Source organism: Canis lupus, chromosome 24 (assembly GCF_011100685.1).
Source record: "Canis lupus familiaris isolate Mischka breed German Shepherd chromosome 24, alternate assembly UU_Cfam_GSD_1.0, whole genome shotgun sequence".
In the NCBI taxonomy this organism is placed as follows: Eukaryota; Metazoa; Chordata; class Mammalia; order Carnivora; family Canidae; genus Canis; species Canis lupus.
This window is the reverse complement of record NC_049245.1, coordinates 37,850,533-37,870,387: the sequence shown is the minus strand read 5'-3', so window position 1 is coordinate 37,870,387 and position 19,855 is coordinate 37,850,533. Positions and strand designations below refer to the sequence as shown.

The following is a 19,855-nucleotide window of genomic DNA, read 5'->3' as shown; positions in this document are numbered from 1 at the left end:
CTCCCCCTCCCGCGGGCAGCGCTAAGGGGGATTTTGGCGTCTCCTCAGACACAGCTCCCTCTCTCGGTCCCCGCTGCTGAGGAGCGAGAGGAGCGCGGCCGCCGCCGCCCGCCCGCCCGCGCCGGTGAAGCCGCCTCTCCCACACCCTCCGTCTCCTCCCTCCGCCCCTCCTTTGTCTGCACCGCTCGACGACGCTGCCGCCGCCGCCCGCGCGGGGACTGGAGGGAGCCGCTCGCGCCGCCGCCGCCGCCCGCCGCTCTGCTGCGCCCGCCGCGCCCCCCGGCAGCAGCCGCGGCCGCGGCGCGAGCCGGAGCCCGCCGAGCCAGCGCGCGACGAGGCCCCGGGCGCGCCCTCGCCGCCGCCGCCGCCGCCGCCACCACCGCCACCGCCGTGCCGCCGCCATCCGCCCGCCGCCGCCGCCGCCGCCGCCGCCCGGCCCCCGAGCACGCCGGCCCCGCGCGCGCCTCGAGGCCGAGTCAAGGTAAGCCCGCGGCCGCCGCGCGCCCACCCCGCGGCCCGGCCCCGGCCCCGGCCCCGCTCCCGCTCCGCGCTCCCCGCTCCCGCTCCCGGCCCCGGCCCCGGCCCCGGCCCCGGCCCCGGCCCCGCGGGCGCATTGTTGCGCCGACTGCCTGCGCTCCGGCCACACACGCTCCTTTGCACGCTCCGGTGCTGACGGAGCGCCCGCCCCGCCGCGGACCGCTACCCGGGCTCCGCTCCGGGGGCCAGGCGCCTCCTCCTGCAGCCCGACCCCCCTCCCCGCCCCGCGAGCCCGCCGAGGCCGGCAGCCAGCCCGGCCCCGGAGCCTGTGCCGCTGATGGCATCTCCCCCCACCCCGCCCCCAGCGAGCGCCGAGCTGCTCCCATCCCTGGAACTGAGCCCTTCCTCCCGCAAGGAGCCCCCCACGCACACCCCCGGTGCCTGGGACGAGCCCGCCGCCACCTCTGCCCACCCTCGGCTGGGGGAGGGGGGACACTGGGGGGCGGGGAGCGTGCATGGCACGGAGTGGAAAGTCTTTGCCTCCGCCGTGCAGCCCTTCCTCCCCAGCACGCCAGCTCCCCTCCTGTCCTAGCCACGGAGTCCACCACCACCCCCTTTCCCCAGGCGCAGCTGCCTGGTCAGCACGACCTCTTAGGAACATTCTGAGCCCCAACTTTGCAATGAGACGGCTAAAAAAAAAAAAAGGAAATCCAGAAAGCTGCGAAAAGATTTTTTTTTTTTTTTTTTTAATGCAATGAATGGGGAGGAGTTCTTTGAGCACCCTTTTATTCACCTCTCTTTCCTCTGGGCTGCCTGCCTGCCCTCCCCTCCCCCTCAACCTGGATGCCTGTCTGCTGGAAAAGGCGCGATTGCTTCTCTTCCTCTTCTGCCCAAGATCAGGCGCTAAGGTCTAATATCCTTTTTAGCCACACATGGACCCACACTAAGTCTTCTTGATGTTCTTGCATTCACCAATTCCTCTGGGCAGTTCTTGCTATAACCCCATTTCTCAGACAAAGGCTTAGGAGGGAAAAAGAACCAAACTGTTTCCTGTGTTTGCCATTTTAATGCTGTCCATCCCCACACACCCAATTCCTATTCCTGATGCTTCTCGTACCAGTGTCTTGAACCTTCAAAATGAAAACAAAAACAAAAACAAAAAACAGAAATCTCCTGAGTGGCTTGATACAGTTTCTTTATAAATCTGCATTGTTGCTTCTGGTTTATGGCCATGAAGAAAATACCAGCCCCCACCCAAAATGCACCGCAGCCAAGTCGGCTAAAGGCGATGAGTGTTGGAGTCAGTAGGGGGCGCATTCCCTGCACTGGGTAAGGCTGCAGAGGGGGGAAGGGCCCCAGAGCTAGAACAGGATGTGCTTCACAGCGCCTTCTACAGACCATGGGAAAATGGACCCAGCAAGACACACTCTCGCACTCTTAGTTGGTGAGCTGACAGCAACATGGCGAAGGATTAAGGGAGTCAAGAGCGGTGATTTTATTTCTTTTAAAGAACCCACCCTGCATTTTAAAAGTTCTCTCTTTTTACTTTTTCAAAACTGTTGACCCTCAGACAATCCACATTTGTTCTTGGCACATCATTGGTACACAGATTTTCTATTCTCTGGAATTATGGAATTCTTCCACCTTAAGCTTTGAATGAGTCACCATGTCTTTCCAAGGTCAGATGGTAAAGGGGAAAGTGTAAAACCTGAGAGTAATGCATTGGTTTGGGGGTATTGCTGATTGCCTCCTTTCTTCATGGCCCAAATCTTTCCAACTCTTTGAGAGTTAAAAATCATTCTTGAAGGATGTTGTTAGAATGTTAGTGGGGTAGTAATTCTCATAAGCATGTAGATGGGTGTCATGATTTGCAAAGCCTTGTTGGTAAACATCAAACCCGTGTTGAATTCTTCATTGTCAAACTCAACAGAGTTGATTGTAAAATTTTGTTGCCTTCCAACTTTGGACTTGTAATTGCCGCCATTCATTATCTCAGTAGCCAACCACCAACCACCTTTGCAAAAGTGTTGACACCGGTCTTCTGTGAGCACCCACCTTCTTAGGGTGTGTTGATTTCTGTAGATTTTACTCCTCTTGTTATTTCCATAGGTGTGAGATGCACAATGCGAAACCTAGGCCCCAGCTTTTGCACCATGATGCACAGGGTTGTACTTTTTGTACTGAACTGATAGGTGGCCTAGTGGTTATGCCCTGTACTACCATTTTGAGGATCTGGACTCCGTTCCTGCCTTGCTCTTTGGACCACATTGTCAATTCACACCGGTGGGTATATTCATTTTGGAGGGTGGGAACTGCAGCAACAGGGAAGCCAGAGACTTCTTCCTCCTTGGTCACCACCAAAGCCAACACTTCCAAAATTTCAGCCTAGCCACATTCCTCAAGGAACCGGTTAGAGCTGGTTGCAGTCGAGGGTTCTGAACAGAGAAATGACATAGTAGCTTGTTTAAGAGAAAATTTTGAAGTTGCTAATGCTGTTTTAATCATTTGCATTCTGCACTCTTGTGTATAAAGTATGTTAAGTTCTTGATTATTGTTATCTTGATGACCCAGGCTCAAGAGTTGCTATAGTTTCTATAAACCTTACAGATTCTCTGATCAGAACAGGCCCTTCCATGAACCTGTCCTTGTTACCAATGATTGTCAGTGGTTGTTGATAATCAAAGGTACTTTTAAGACTTTGTTGCAAGTATGTTACATAGACAGACCAAGATAAGTTTATGGGGAAACTTATGAATGGGTGTATTCTTTGATACATAGTTAACCAGTTGGTGCTTAAGAGTTTTCATGGGACATTTGCTGCCAAGTAACCTTTTGGTGAGTGAAAAGGAAGGAGGCAGCTTGGTTCAGTTATTCCATTGGAGACCTAACTATATTGCTTTTGCAATATTTTAGTAGCCACAAGAATCAGATATTAAATCTAATGGTGATATTTATAATTTTTAAATACTGATCAGTATTTGTTAAACAGATATAATTTTGACCTGTACTTGTTCTTTGATAGATAGTTATATGAGTTTTTAAAGGAGTAGTTTGAAAACCACTTCTTATTTGAGGGTATGTTTGAGGTGAGGTTTGTGAAGGTGCTTTTATTTGACTTGGCAAATTACACATAAGATGCAGTGTTAACTGATATCCTTAGTGGTAATAGCCATTCTCCTCCTACGGGAAAACTTGCTATGAGCTCTTAGAAAGCATGTATTCTGCAGTTTTTCAAGGTTTCCTGGTTTGAGCATTCTAAATTAAATTTATAAATAAATAAATAATAAATAGTAAGGCTATTGGGCTTGAAGGCTGGAATTTAGGTAAACTGAGGGTTTGTTAAAAGTACAGGTTGGGGGAAGGGAGCCTCAATTAAGCGGAAGGTGGGAATGGGTATTCTGTTTAATTGAGCTTTAAGTAGAAATGCCTTCTTTACTTAGCCTTTGTTGAAATTTCCTAAAGTTACCATATTAGAGGCTACTGTACATTGAACTAAGCCTTTGATTTTGATTTTTATAGTCTCTGTTTAGAAAATATAGGAGATTGGGCTTTGAATCTCTAAAAGACCTCTGGCCCTGCCTATCCTGGAAGTCATTGGTTGTAAACATACCCACTGTGAATTTGTTTTGCTTAAATTTCTCTTTTTTTTCCTTAAACCAGAGTGCAGGAAAAGTTCTAATACTATTTATATTAAAAATAAAACGTCACCATGTTGAACAGATTAAGTGTCAAGTAAGTTCTCAATTATTGTTATTTTGATGACCCAATCTCAAAAGTTGCTAAACTTTTAAAAACCTTAAAGATTCTCTGATCAGAACAGGCCTTTTCCTGAACATGTAGTTGCTACCAGATAACCAGCTAATAGGCTTTTACCAAGTAAAAATGATTTTTGCTTCTTGTTACAACATATATGCACACGTTTATTTAATTACTCCAATTTGATTAAATAAGGTGCACTATTTGTTAAATTGTTGGCTTTCCTGGTAACTGTTCACAGAATTTGAAAAACGTCTACTCAACACAATTTTTAGTATTTTGAAACTTTAAATATTCAGCAGTCTTTTGGTTGATTGCATTTATGATGTTGTGCACATGCTGGCTACATGTTTAATGATGGAAATTAAAGAAGATAGAGCTGATCAGTTACAAAGGCTCAAATAGGGATCAGTACTTGAGTAGAGAGAGAGAAAAGAAAAAATTCACAATTTCAGTACTATTTTTGTCTTTTGGGAACTATAACAAAATTGCATAAGTTGTAATAGGCCTTGGCAGGTTGATTTCGTCAATTGGTGTGAGTGTGTATATACCCAAAATACAACTCGTTTCTTTTAGAGTTGGAAATAACTGTCATATTATCAAATACAAAATCCGAGCATTAGAGATATAATTGGGAAACCGTACATTTAACTACAGAAAAAGATGTTGGGATTAGACATTATAATTTTTGGAAAAATAATCTATTAAAATCATAGTGAGATTAATTTAGGTGAAAGTACCCAAAAGGAAATTTTTATAAGAATAGAAGCTAATTTGTAGTTTACACCAACATGCCCGATACTATTGTGTAGTAATCTGCGTGTTCATCCTGGACTTCCAAGGGGCTTATCGTTAGATTCTCAGAGCTTGATGTGTTTCTAGCATCATGCAGACTTTTAGTTTTGTAAGAGCTTGTGTCATTAGGTCTGGAACAAATGTCGTATTTTGCTGATGTGCATCACTGTCAGTTATGTATTTTATGTTGATAGTTTGAAAACTTGGCATTTGAAATTGGTGAGAACCAAACCCCCACCCACACTAACTGAATTGATACTTTGAATGTAGAAACTGTTTCTTGTTTACTCATTGGCACTTTCTTCTGCCCTAATGGTTGAGATACTTTACAAAAGAAGGCATCCTTGTTTTGCACAGTATGAGTGGCCATGGTTCCATCATGACTTCATGATTTTATCTTGTTCTGTTTGCCTGATCCTGTTAATTACAAAGTGAGGGGAAGGATGATTGTGCTCCTTCAGTCTCTTTCCATGTCTTAGTACTCTTCAGACCTGTGTTTTGGTTGTGACCTACCTTTGATATCTGGCAGTTAATGAGTCGGCTTAAATGAGAGTCTATATTCTGCTTCACTGAAGAAGGCTATCCTCACATATTATCAGGCTTCTCAAATTGGGATATATGTATATCAACTTGATTATGTTGTGATGCATGAGTCTATTATTAGGAAGTCACACTTCCTAATAGTGTGCCAACTATATACAGGAACTGATGTGATTTGAGGGCACACATTTCCTAATCAGTGTAAAATGTAAAGTTCTTTTCACTATTTCAGTTCTTGGTTCTCTGGTCTCCATATATGCATTCACTTGTCCTCTGCCTGTAATTCTTTCTATTTCAGACTCACAAGCTTCCTTGCTTTTATTGATGCATGGCTTAGTTCTAAGATAGCAGCTAGAGAAATAATGAAATTTCTAGAAATAAAGGTACTAAGGAAGACTGCCCTGAACATGTACTGCAGTTTAAGAGTTAAGGTTTAAGTCAAAAGCATGCACGTAATCTGTAGGAGTCTCCTGCATTGTTTGACCATCATCACTTAGAATTAAAAATAAATCCCTACACATCCTAATTCACTGTCCAGTAAGGGTATAGATTTGTAACTGAGTCACTCAGCTGTGGGTTGTTTCTGTTTATGTGTCACTTGTCATATGACTTGCTTGATGTCTTGAAGAAGGGTGAGCTGTGAGTGTAAAGGCCTCTTTGCTGGCCTTTAGGGTAATATTAATGGCGTGCCCATTTTATTTGCCAAGCAAGAGGTTCTCAGTTCTCAGGATTTTCCTTGTTTCACAAGTGGGGAAATCAAGGCACTGCAATGTGCTTAGTTGAAGTGAGCCACAGAATGAATGTGTCCATGCCAGGTCTGTCTTGGAACACAGGCTTTATAGGGTTCCCAAGTTTTGTTTTGTTTTTGTTTTTGTCTCATGAAGGCTCACAGGAATGCTTCATAACTGGGTAGTGCTCCTCTTTGCTTGTGTCAGTGAATATACCCAAGGATCCTATATAGGCTTGACAAAAGAGGCTGGCCATACCCCCAGCAAGAGAGTACCAGCGATAATTGTGCTGGGGGTGACTAGTTGAAGCAGCACATGTCTGGTTTGAAGTTGCCTGTACAAGGATCTAAAAAGAAAGTTTGTTTACGGTCCTGTTGCTTTTCCCAATGTTTTGGTTTAGGGCAGCCTTGTTCTTTCTCTCCTCTGAACAGTTATTTTTGCTTAGATAATTACTGGCTTTTGGCCCTTCTGCCTTTTCTTTTTTCTGAACTCCTCTGCTCCATTTCAGAATTTGTGGAAGCCTGTGCTTCCCTTAAAACTCGCACCTTTTTCTGGTGGGAACTGGCAACAATTGATAACCTGTATGAGTGGTTTCTTTTGAAATCCAGTATATCTGAAGAAACTTCACTCTAGTGAAAATATGGAAGAGTTCATTAAAATTTTAAATTGGGCATTGTCAATGTGTCAACATTTGGAATTCTTGCTCTTGTGAAAGGGTGAACTGGAACTGGGAAGTGGAACTATGCAGTCGGCTCAAAGTCCTGATTCAGTCAGGTAGGCCTAAAAACAACACCAAGAAAAACTTCTGCAGAAAGCGTAAGGGTCGAGCCACCAAGTGGCAAAGGCCTGCTACACAAATAATGCTTCTGCTACAAAGAAATCTTTGCCCTTTAGGCGGTGACTCCTAGGAGATGGCTCAGAAAAACTTGAGGTGATTCAAATAAATTATTCTGTTTTTCATGAATGAGGAGAAAAGTACTTTTCCCTTACTCTGGGAAAATTATTTCTGAGTAGTTTTGATAGAGCATGAAAATTTTCTCATTAAAGAATTAAAAATAACCTACTTTTGTCTTAGGCCATTTATATGAGCAGACCAGTGACATGGTCCTGGATTGACTATAAGTGGATGTGTCTGGATGTCTGCTTAGGCCTACTTGTGAATTGATTTCTTATGTTCACATTTCTCTTCAGCCAGGTTGTCTACCTGTATTGACAGCAATAGCGCTCAACTGTGGAGTTCTTCTGTAGGCAGCAAGGTATTGCAGTCATTCCCCATGGTGTGATCCTGCCTTGCCTGGAATTCTATTTAAAATGGAATAAATTGACGGACACTGAGGGGGGCACTTGACGGGATGAGCACTGGGTGTTATAATTGAACACCAATAGAAAATAGATTTATTATTAAAAAAGAGAAAAAGAAAATGGAATAAATTGGGGCGCCTAGATGGCTCAGTGGTTGAGCATCTGCCTTTGGCTTAGGTCATGATCCTGGGGCCCTGGGATCAAGTCCCCGTTTCTCCCCTCTGCCTGTGTCTCTGCACCTCATGAATAAATAAATAAAATCTTTAAAAATAGGGCAACCCAGGTGGCTCAGCGGTTTAGCGCCCCCTTCAGTCCAGGGCGTGATCCTGGCTCCCTGCAAGGGACCCTGCTTCTCCCCCTGCCTGTCTCTGCCCCGCCCCCCATGAATAAATAAATGAAATCTTTTTTTAAAAAAATCTTTAAAAATAAATAAAATGGAGTAAATTGGGAAATTCTCCCCATCTCATACTCCCTACAGCTAGATAAAGGTATTAGAGATATTCTCAATCTTTTTTTTTTTTTTTTTTTTTTTTTTTTTTTTGATAATCTGTGAGGCATCTTTCTCCCTTTTAAATAAAATTCTTCCTGAGGGACGCCTGGGTGGCTCAGCAGTTAAGTGTCTGCCTTTGGCTCAGGGCGTGATCCTGGAGTCCCAGGATCGATTCTCACATCAGGCTTCCTGCATGGAGCCTGCTTCTCCCTCTGCCTGTGTCTCTGCTTCTCTCTGTGTTCTCTCATGAATAGATAAATAAAATCTTTTAAAAAAATTTTTGTGAACTTCAATATTTCAATCAGTAGTTAGGGAGCAAACCTTCAGTTGCTCAGCTTTCATTTTGTCCTTCCAGTTCCGTCTTCTCTTCCATCCATGTATTGTGTCATAGTCTCAGCACATTCTCAAAACACCCTGAAAGCCGTTGGTTCCATTGGTGTTCTGGGTGGTCACAGTTAGGATTCTCATCTAAAATCTAAATACTCCCAAGTAACAGGATAAACCAAAACATAATAGTTTCCAGTTGTAGGCAACTAGTCTTTTAGTCTGAAAGTCTTCTTAAAAGAGAAGTGGGGGGATCCCTGGGTGGCTCAGCGGTTTAGCACCTCCCTTCAGCCCAGGGTATTCATTGTCCTGGAGTCCCGGGATTGAGTCCCACATCAGGCTCCCTGCGTGGAGCCTGCTTCTCCCTCTGCCTGTGTCTCTGCCTCTCTCGTGTGTCTCTCATGAATAAATAAATGAAATCTTAAAAAAAAAAAAAAAGTGACCCACATAGTTTTTTAAAAGATAAATAATGTAAAACCTAGATCATACCTTTATGTTTTTATGTGACTAAGTCACCTAGGTTTATTGTGGGTACTTGCAGATGTTTTAAATGCCACAGAGTTTGTAAAGTTAAGAATATGCTCTTTAACATGACCCTCTCACACAAATGCAAAGTATTATGTGAAAACACTATTATGTGTGTAAATGTGCATTTTGATGTATCTAGGGACAGATACATGGCAACCACATCTGATTCTCAGGAATAGTCCCACATTTTTTTTTTTTTTTTTTGTTATTTATTTATGATAGTCACAGAGAGACAGAGAGAGAGAGAGAGAGGCAGAGACACAGGCAGAGAGAGAAGCAGGCTCCATGCACCGGGAGCCCGATGTGGGATTCGATCCCAGGTCTCCAGGATCGCGCCCTGGGCCAAAGGCAGGCGCCAAACCGCTGCGCCACCCAGGGATCCCCTAGTCCCACATTTTTGAAAAGATATGCCACAGTGTGAGCTCATGATTTTAGAAGTGACTATTCCAGAATCTGATCTGGTTTAAGACAATAATGATAACTACTTATGTGTAACAGGCATCATCTCATTTAATCCTTCTGGCACTTGAACAGTGGAGTAGTGTCCTGGTTATACCATAAGGAAACAGACCTCCAGAGGTTGAGTAACATTTTTAGGTTCACAAAGCTAGTAAGTGGCAGAGTAAGGATTAAGTAATGATACAGATCAGCCCAACTCTCGAACCTTTTTTTTTTTTTTTTTTTTTTTAAGATTTTTATTTGACAGAGGAAGCATAAGCAGGGGAGGGGCAAAGGAAGAGGGAGAAGCAGGCTCCCTGCTGAGCTGGGAGCCAGACGTTAAGGCTCAATCTCAGAACCCTGGGATCATACATGACCTGCGCCGAAGCAGACACACTAAACCAACTGAGCCACCCGGGCTCCCCTGGAGCTATATTCTTAATAGCTATGTCATACCATCTTTCTTTTGAGCAGAGGAAAGCTTTACTGTGTTGTCACCCTACTTGTTACCGAAATTTGAAGTTGTGAGGTAAAAATTTTACATGTGTCTGATAGGTCAGCTAAATTTTTATTTATGAAAACAATATAGTTTTACTGGGAAACAAATGTTGATGTACGCTATAGGCTTCATCCTTGAACTTCATCTTCTTTTTGCCATCACTTCAGTATCTTATTAACTTACACCTAAGGCTCTGGTGATTTTTTTTTTTTTTTTTTTTTTTTTAGACCTTTCAGATCCTGTAGGTCTGAGATGGGTGTAAGCACCCTCAGGTGATTCTGAGGGTTGCCTAGGTTTGGTATTTTACTCTGCATAGACTTCCTCTAGGCCTTTTGTAATCGATCCTGCCAAGTGGGCCAGATTAATTCTCTTAAAGCTCCATTAGAATTATATCCTTTCTCTGCCTCAATGTCTGCCGCACCTCCTCAGAGGCTACCAGACACAGCAACAGACTCTAGTTTCACACTCAAGGCTTCTATCTCCAACCTACCTTCCCAACCCTGTCATTCATTATTACTCAGAAGTTTGACATAGCCATTCTGGACTCTCTACAGTAGTTCCTAGAACTTGCTGTCCCACCTCTGGAACTGTGCCAACAAGGTGGTTTGTTTGAGGGTGTTTTTTTGTTGTTGTTGTTTTGGTTTGGGTTTTTTTTTGTTTTGTTTTGTTTTTGTGTGTGTGTGTGTGTGTGTGTGTTTTGTTTTGTTTGCAGTGAATGCAGGTCCTTAACTAACCTGGTGGCCCCCAGCTTAGCATCTACTTTCACCTTCTCCTGAGCTCCCCTCCTGAGAATGAATTTTCCCTCTTATGAAACGTTAGAGCATTTAATTTGTGACACACCTGACACTTGGCCTCTTTTCCTATAGATATTTATGGGGTATCATCTCTAAGTCCTTTCTAGGCAGGAGCTGTTTGTTCATTCTACATGTATTGAGTGTCTGCTCCGTGTCAGCCACACAGTAGATTCTTGATCTCTAGCAGGGGGAAGAAAAAAAAACGAGGGATCCCTGGGTGGCGCAGCGGTTTGGCGCCTGCCTTTGGCCCAGGGCGCAATCATGGAGACCTGGGATCAAATCCCGTGTCGGGCTCCCAGTGCATGGAGCCTGCTTCTCCCTCTGCCTGTGTCTCTGCCTCTCTCTCTCTCTCTCTCTCTGTGTGTGACTATCATAAATAAATAAAAATAAAAATAAAGTGATCTGTAAAGGCCTAATTTACAGAGACATTATTTTAAAAAAAGAAAAAAAAACAATCTTTTTTAATAGGTTTTCTTTGCTTTGAATAGTGAGATGGCACCCTTGTCTTCCTACATATTTTAAGGGTTCATAAGTCCATCAGTTGAGCTCAGGAAAATCAATCTCCACTGAAAAAAATGATTCATAGTGGTTGTAATTTATAGACATAAATAACTCTTTATCAATTATAATTTCAGGTCATACTTTTCTAAATCTGAAATCACCTGTGATGAGCATTTACAGCAAATTTTAAGTCACAATGTAACTGTAACTTTGGAGATTGATAATGTGAATGGGGATGCTTATTTCCCATTAGATTCTTGGTTTGATATTAATGAGCCACAGCACGTGAAAGAAAACAAAGTTTGCTAAATCTGAATTTTCATTATTGTGTTATCTTTGAAAAGGCTTGCTAATTTATTTTTCCTAGGACCTCTCCCTTTTTGCAGTTCTGTCCTTTTAACTGTTTGAAAGAAACTTAAGTTTATTTAAAAATTTAATACATGAATATTCTTTGGAAATCCTTTTTTGTAGTGCTACGTGCTCTAGAATCATTCCACTTTAGCAAAACTAAAAAATAGTTGAACTTATTAAAGTAACTCCAACTGGATTAAATCTATTAGTTAAGGCAGAGTGAATTGGAGCCTTTGACATTGACAGAAGTGATATATTCCTCTATTCCTAGCCTCTGGGAGTAGAGCAAATTTGCCAGGAAAGTGGGTTCTGAGATTTTTTTTAAATAACACTTTGGGAGCCATTAATAATGTCATTCATAGAGTCATTCATTTAATATTGTCCAAACTGGTCTGGAAATCTATAAAGGTCCTTATAAAGTTCCTATATTACATCCAGAACTTGCTCTAGAGGATCTGTCCTGTTCAAAGCAATCTTAACAGATGCTTAATATTTATAGTTTTGGCAGAGACTCATCAATGATAAATGCCTTTAATTTTCAACCCAGACTATCCTCATAAAATTATGAACAACCCAAAAAAAAAAAATTATGAACAAACCTTGTTTGGCTCCATATTTTCAGTACTGTCGCTTTAAATTTTCTAGTAACATTTTGAAAAAATATGTATATGTGTATATGTATCTATGTACATATATATGGTAAAATATACCATAAAATTTATCATTTTAATGACTTTTAAGTGTAAAGTTCTTTTTTTGTTAAATATCCTCACATTGTCATGTAACCATTACCACTATCCATCTCCAGAACTTTTTTCATCTTACAAATTTGAACTGTATATCCATTAAACACCAAGTCCCCATTCTCCTCTCCACCCAGCCCTTGGCAACCACCTTCTTCTTTCTGTCTGAATTTCGGTATCTCATATTTGTCCTTTTGTGACCAGCTTATTTCAGTTAGCATAATATCTTCAGTTTCCACTGGCCACATTTTAACATTTAATTTCATTTAATGTTAACATTTAATTTAAAGATGAAATTAATTTTAATGTATTTTTAATCTGGTACATCCAAAGTATTGTTTCAACATGTTAGTATTTTTGAAAATGTATTAATAAGATAATTTGCATTTTTTAATTCTAAGCCCTGCAAATCCCAAGTATATTTTACATGTGAAAAAAGCTTATCTCAAACGGGCAAAGGACTTGAATAGACCTTTCTCCAAAGAAGACATACAAGTGGCCAATAAGCAAATGAAAAGATACTCAGTATTACTAATCATTAGGGAAATGCACATCACACCTACAATGAAATAGTACCTCATACGTATTAAGATAGCTATTATAAAAAAACATTAGCAAGTGTTGGTGAGGATGGGGAGAAATACGAAGCGTTGGCGTTGTGCACAGTTGGGTATGTAAATGGTAGAAGTGCTGTGGAAACAGAATTACCGTGTGAAGAGATTCTTGTACACCCATGTTCATAGCAGTATTCACCATAGCTAAAAGGTGAAAGCAACCCAAGTGTCCCATCATCTGCAAAATGTGTATATATGTAGCATGGAATATTATTCAGCCTTAGAATAACAGATAAGCAAAATATGGTGCATATATATTATAGAATGTTATTCAGCCTTTAAAAGGAGAATTTTTTTTAAAGATTTTATTTATTCATGAGAGACAGAGAGGCAGGCTCCTATGGGGAGCCCCATGTGGGACTCGATCCCAGGACCTCGGGATCACACCGTGAGCCAAAGGCAGATGCTCAACCACTGAACCACCCAGGCGTCCCAAGAGGAGGAGAATTCTGATATAGGCTCCAACATGAATAAATCTTGAGGACACGATGCTAAGTAAAATAAGCCAGTCACAAAAAGACCAGTACTTTGTGATTTCATTTACATGAAGTACTTAGAGTAGTCAGAGTCCTGGAGACAGAATTCTGGTTGCCTAGTGCAGAAGGGAAGGGAGAAATGGGGAGTTACTGTTTAATGTAGAGAATTTCAGTTCTGCAACATGAAAAGAGTTCTGGAGATGGGTACATGGTTGTAGTGATGGTAGCATGATATTATGATGAAGTACCGCTGAACTGTATACTTGAAAATTGTCAAAGGTGGTAAATCTTATGTATATTTTACCACAATATAAATAAACTAATTAATTTAAAAGTTTATCTCCATTCAATTCAGACTAGCCACATTTTACCTGATGAATAGTTGTTTGTGGCTAGCATCTACCTTTTTGGAAGGAAGACACTTAAAAATTAAAAACTTTCAGGCAGCATTGGTTTTTCTGCTGCATGACTAAATGCTGAGATACATAAGATTCATTTCCTTTTAAAAGAAAAATTGCATGTGCATAAAAATCTGGAAGGATAAGTATACCCAGTGCTAACTCTTGTCTTTATAATTATTTGTATTCCTTGCCTTTATATTTGTTCTATTAGGTCCAGTTGCCTTTTTCTTTTGTAACAGCTTTACTGAGATGTAATTCATATATCATACAGTTCACCCCCTTTAAAGTGTACAATTTAATGTTTTTTTAGTATATTCATAGAGTTATGCAGCTATCACTATGATCAATTTTAGAGTATTTTCATCAACCCACAAAGAACCCAGTCCCCATGAGCAGTTGCCCTCTACTGTCCCCCAATTCCTCTAGCCTTTGGCAGCTTTATTATTTCTATCTGTGTAGATTTGCCTGTTCTTCACCTTTTATATAAATGGAATCATATAGTAAGTAGCCTTTTGTGACTTTCACTGAGTATAATTTTTCATGGTTCATCCATGTTGGAGCATATATCAGTACTTCTTTTTCACTTCTTTTACCTTTTTTTAATAGCTGAATCCTATTTCACTGTATGAATATACCACATTTTATTTGTCCATTTAATAGTTCATGGAAATTTGGGTTGTTTCTCCTTGGGTATTAATGACTACTGGGAGACCATTCGTGTACAGGTTTTTCTGGTGTTTTTATTGTTTAAAGATTGTTTTTATTTTATTTTTATTTTCTTAGATTTTATTTATTTATTTTTTTTAATTTTATTTATTTATTCATATAGACACAGAGGGAGAGAGGAGCAGAGGAACAGGCAAAGGGAGAAGCAGGCTCCATGCAGGGAGCCTGACATGGGACTTGATCCAGGGTCCCCAGGATCAAACCCCAGGCTGCAGGTGGTGCTAAACCGCTGCGCCACTGGGGCTGCCCTGTTTGTTTATTTATTTATTATGAGAGATACCGCGAGAGAGAAGCAGAGACACGGGCAGAGGGAGATGCAGGGTGCCCAGTGTGAGATTCCATCCAGGGACTCCAGGATCACTCCCTGAGCCAGAAGGTAGATGCTTAACTGCTGAGCCACCCAGGTGCCTCAAGATTGTATTTCTTTTAGAGAGGGTGAGAGGCAGAGAGAGATGGAGAGAACCTCAAGCTGACTCTAAGCTGAGGGCAGAGCCCATCTCGGGGTTCAGTCTCACAACCCTGAGATCACAACCAAAATCAAGAGTCAGACACTTAACTGTGAGCCACTCATACCCTTTGTGTACAGGTTTTGTGTGGGTGTATGTTTTCATTTCCCAGTTGCTTTTGTAATAAAAACGAATAGAACTTTATTTGCAAAAAGGAGCCTGAGAGGTAGTTGAAAGCAAATTAGCATCCTGCCTAACCCTGCTCTCCAGAGAAAGAACAATCACCAAGGCCTCTGCTTTCCCAAGCAATTTTTGGAATAGCATGGTTTGACTATTAATAATGGGAATTGATAAAGGAGAAACAGAATACATCTGTTTTTGAAAAGCTGTCATTAAAAAATAAATAAAAATAAATGAAAAGCTGTCGTTTTATTTTAGGGATGCCAAGGTTGTAGTTATCATTTTGCAAAGGACACAATTTGGGTATCTTTCTGATGTGACTATCTAATGACTGCTGGCATCCAGGTGATGATAAGAGCACTTTTGGGCAAGTGGTTTCAGAGCTAAGTTGTTTCAGTTCTTCTCTGGATCTGACGGGACCATCTGACCTGAGATGTCTGTGTATTCTTAATCTCTGTTTTATCACCTGAGCTCATTTGGTTGAACTTGTTTAAGTTCATTTCAACCTTGAGTATGAAGTTCTGGCACTTTCAGATATATATATTTAACATGCTTTTGTTTACCTTTGTCTAAGATCAGAGAGCTTCATCCACGAGGGTGATGAGTAGAGCACTACATCCTAGATCTGGAGATGACCTTGAGACCCAGGTCTGTCACTGACAAGCTGATCACCCTTTAGCCAGTTGCTTCACCTCAGTTGCTCATCTGTAAAATGAGAAGAGTTTAGATTAGGCAATCCTTAGGTTCTTCCACTGATACACAGTGCTACATTTTGGAATCAAAATGTTTATGCACTTGTAATTAACATATTAAAGATTTGATAGTTATTTCTCTTCTAACCAGACATGGATTCAGTACAGAAAATTTTTGTTCTCACCAACTGAACCACCTAATACTGAAAATGCAGCACATATTAAAAAAAAAAAAAAAATCTTGGTTGATTGTTGTCATGTGTAAAGTGGCTGCCACCAATACAGTGCACCTTTTAGGAGCATTAATTTAAAAATAATATCCAGGTCATGGCTGACTGGCTCAGTCAGTGAAGCATGTGACTTGTGATCTCTGGGTCATGAGTTCAAGCCCCATGTTGGGCATAAGGATTACTTTAAAGAATAAAAACTTTAAGGGCATCTGCGTGATTCAGTTAAGTCCTTGACTCTTGATTTTAGCTTAGGTCATGATCTCAGGGTCTAGGATTGAGTGTGCAGCATTGGGCCCCATATCAGGTACAGCACCTGCTTGGGATTCTCTCTCTCCCTTCCCCCATTCGCCCATGCTCTCTCCCTTTCTCTCTAAACATAATAATAAAATTTTTTTTTAAAAATCATACTCAGAACTAGGGAAGTATTGCCCTGCTTGTCACATCTGGAATAAGTTTATCTTTCTGTTTATTTATTTATCAGAATAAGTTTATTCTGATATTTTCTTTCTGCACCAAAGAGTGACAGAGGAGCGCATCCACTGGAGATTGGCTCCTGTGATAACAGAAGTTAAAGGTGCACATCTACTGGAGATCAGCTCCTGTGATAACAGAAGTAAAGGTGAAAAGAACTGGAGCAGGGTACTTAGAGAAGGGGAAAAGACTTAAGAGGTAATGAGGAAGGTCCTTAAAAAAATGAAAGGCTGCTCTGTGGCTAGGGAATTAGATTTCTGTGGCTGAAATCAGGACTAGGCTTGTGAACAAGCAGCCTAGAGGGGTTTGTGCTCCTCTCAGTGGAGGTGGTCAGGCAGAGGGATAGTCTTAAAGCAGGGCTGCTTGTGGCCGGGAGTCACTCATTGTTTGTAGACAGTGGCCAGCAAAGTATTCCTATGACCAAGCATTGTTGTACTGAATGCTTTATTTAGGTAAGTGCACACATTTTGCCTTTCATAAATGACAATCTAATTACCCCCCCCCCCAAAACAGTATGATAGCTTAAGGAATTTAATCACTATTGGTTAAAAACCTGAAGAAAACCAAAGTCTTTTTTTCTGGAGGCAGTTTTGTAGTTGACACAATTATATCCATTGGGATTTTTTAGCATTAGAGAATAGTAAAAGTCAATGCAGTTAGTAGATAAGAATAGAAGACAGAAGTTGGTTACATTTCCTGCCTGTTTCTTGTCTCTGTTGACGGTGTTCTAGTATGATTAACCTAAGCAAAATAATTGGTGTACAGTATTCACATTTAGCTTTTGGTACAGTGTGTCTTCATTTGCAAAGTATTTTTCCTGATGATCCTCCTGGACTTTCCAAGCCCCCTTTTTAGCCTCAACCCTACAGCACGTTTTCCATTAATTTAAGGAGAAAGGAGCCTAAACTTTCTTTTCCTACCACTGTCATACTGCCCAGTTTTATCTGCTAATCCAGAAGGGCATTTTGCCCCTGGATTGTCAGTTTCTTGTTCTGTGGTATTTGGGAATTAGAGAGGAGGAGGGGGATCCCTGGGTGGCTCAGCAGTTTAGCCTCTGCCTTCGGCCCAGGGCATGATCCTGGAGTCTGGGATCAAGTCCCACGTCAGGCTGCCTACATGGAGCCTGCTTCTCCCTCTGCCTGTGTCTCTGCCTCTCCCTCCCCCCGTACCCCTGTCTCTCTCTCATGAATAAATAAATAAAAACTTTAAAAAAGGGGGGGGGGCGGGGGCAGCCCTGGTGGCTCAGCGGTTTGGTGCCGCCTTCAGTCCGGGGTGTGATCCTGGAGACCTGGGATCGAGTCCCACATCGGGCTTCCTGCATGGAGCCTGCTTCTCCCTCTGCCTGTGTCTCTGCTTCTCTCTCTCTCTCTCCATGAATAAATAAATAAAATCTTTAAAAAAAAAAAAAAAGACAATTAGAGCTGCCTTTCTATGAAGAACCTCTGGCATCTGCAAGATCTTTTGCCTTTTGCCCTTTGCCCTTTGCCCAAGCTTAATAGGAAATTGAAAGATTAGCTGCTTCTGTTCAGGACTGTCATTTTTTGTTTTGTTGTTGTTTTTAAGTATTGAGTAGGATGATTGCTTCCAGACCAAATGTAGGCTCTGAGCTCTCAACATGCTCACTCATTGGAGGGTTGTTCTAGAAAGCCTTTACAGGGTTTATTTTTCAAAATACAAACATACAAACCTTTTTACAACAGGTTTAATTTAAATGTTGGACTTATTGACACCCATAAAAGCAAATAAGGGGTCTCTGTTCACTGCTTCTGATCTCAGAATAGTCAGGAAAGATAAGCACTTACTGATTATAAAAAGAAAGTGTTTTACAATGACCACAGTTTTACTCAGTGATATTGACAGGTATTAAATATGTTGCTGAGGGGGTGGTAGGAGGAAAAGTGAGCACATAAATATGGAAATGATATTTTCTTTCTGCCTAGTTTTTATTTTAATGGGTCCTAAATGTTTCCACGGAGACATCACAAAATCTGTTGGAAAAAAAAAAGTACCATCGTGGGTAGCATGAAGCTGTATGAGAATCCTAAAATGTCCGTGCCTCCTAAAAAATACATATATTTTTTTAGTTAGTGGTTTTAAGAAACTTCAACTATAGCTAACCCTTAAACCCCAGTGCAGATTATAAGATCTGTATAAATATTTGTATCTGTGTAACATTAGAATATTTTTTTTAATACTTTGTTTTCTTAATTCAATATCAAGGGTCTGAATTTCATCTTACCTGTTAATTTGGATGGATGTTACCAAAAATGAAACTGTTTATATTGTAGTAGTTTGAATGTCTTCTTAATTTTTATTAACTTAGAAAATACAGCTGTTATTTTTCTTCACTAGTAACGGCATTATTTCCAACCTTTGATCCCACCCCCACCCGCAATAAAGTTTTTTTCTCAGACACGTGTTTTTCTTTACAGTTTAGTGTAGACATGTTTAAAAGACAACCCCAAAGTATAAACTGTATTCTTTTTTTTTTTTTTTTTTTTTTTTAAGATTTTATTTATTCATGAGAGACCCACAGAGAGAGAGAAGCAGGCTCCATGCAGGGAGCCCGATGTGGGACCCAATCCCAGGACTCCAGGATCACGCCCTGGGCCAAAGGCAGACCTCTGAGCCACCCAGGGATCCCCTATAAACTGTATTCTAATCCTTAGGTTTATTGTAGGATTCTGATAACCATATTCTGATCAGACTGTAATTTTACTAGGGGGAGATTTTCAATAAACCTTTGAGATTCTGCTATAGCCATCAAAGTTCCTGCTTTGGTTGATTGTTCACTAGGTCCCAATTCTGCATTTCAGAAGACTGTCACCTTGGCATAAATTTGCATTAGAAACTTAGACCAGTAACTATTTCAAGGGGATACTTAGGAACAGAGAACTTATCCTTCTTCCTCTTTGCATTGCAACCTCTGAGCCCCTCCACTTTTTATCTTTTTTATAATTCAGCTAAGATTTGTTTAGAAACAAGGGTTGCCTCTTTAAAAGGGGGTTGGTGGGTGTTGAAAACCATTGATTTAGCCTAAGCAGCTTATGTTTAGGTGTCACCAGGAAGAGGTAACCATTCCTGTCTAGCTTTCAATGCAGTGTTAGAAATATTTTCTGATACAGTTGATACATTAGTTGTCACTCTGGATGTATGTTCAGAATTTCCCAGATAAGAAAAAGTTGCAGTTATACTTGCAGGTGATGGAAATTAGGGCATGGTATCATATTTACTTCTGTATTTTCTGGCATGTTAAATTAGTACCATATGTTCTTATTAAGAACTTGGGGAACCTAAGAATGCACATAAAAATGTGAAAAATTATATCTTGAAAAATGACATGTTACATCCAC

At 41.2% G+C, this 19,855-nt stretch overlaps 1 protein-coding gene across 3 annotated transcripts in view; it reads left to right on the top strand.

Annotated features, from left to right (window-relative positions):
• Positions 1-422: 422 nt before the first annotated feature.
• The window catches only part of ADNP (activity dependent neuroprotector homeobox), a 34,133-nt gene continuing 14,700 nt past the window's right edge, over positions 423-19,855 (top strand). Inside the window, exons 1-3 of one of the 3 annotated variants that reach the window (XM_038572599.1) lie at positions 446-481; positions 2,587-2,760; positions 4,138-4,209. The gene's annotated coding sequence lies outside the window, so the exon portion shown is untranslated. Of the gene's footprint in view, positions 482-2,586; positions 2,761-4,137; positions 4,210-19,855 lie in introns of all 3 variants that reach the window. The other 2 variants (XM_038572597.1, XM_038572600.1) reach the window with 2 other exon arrangements.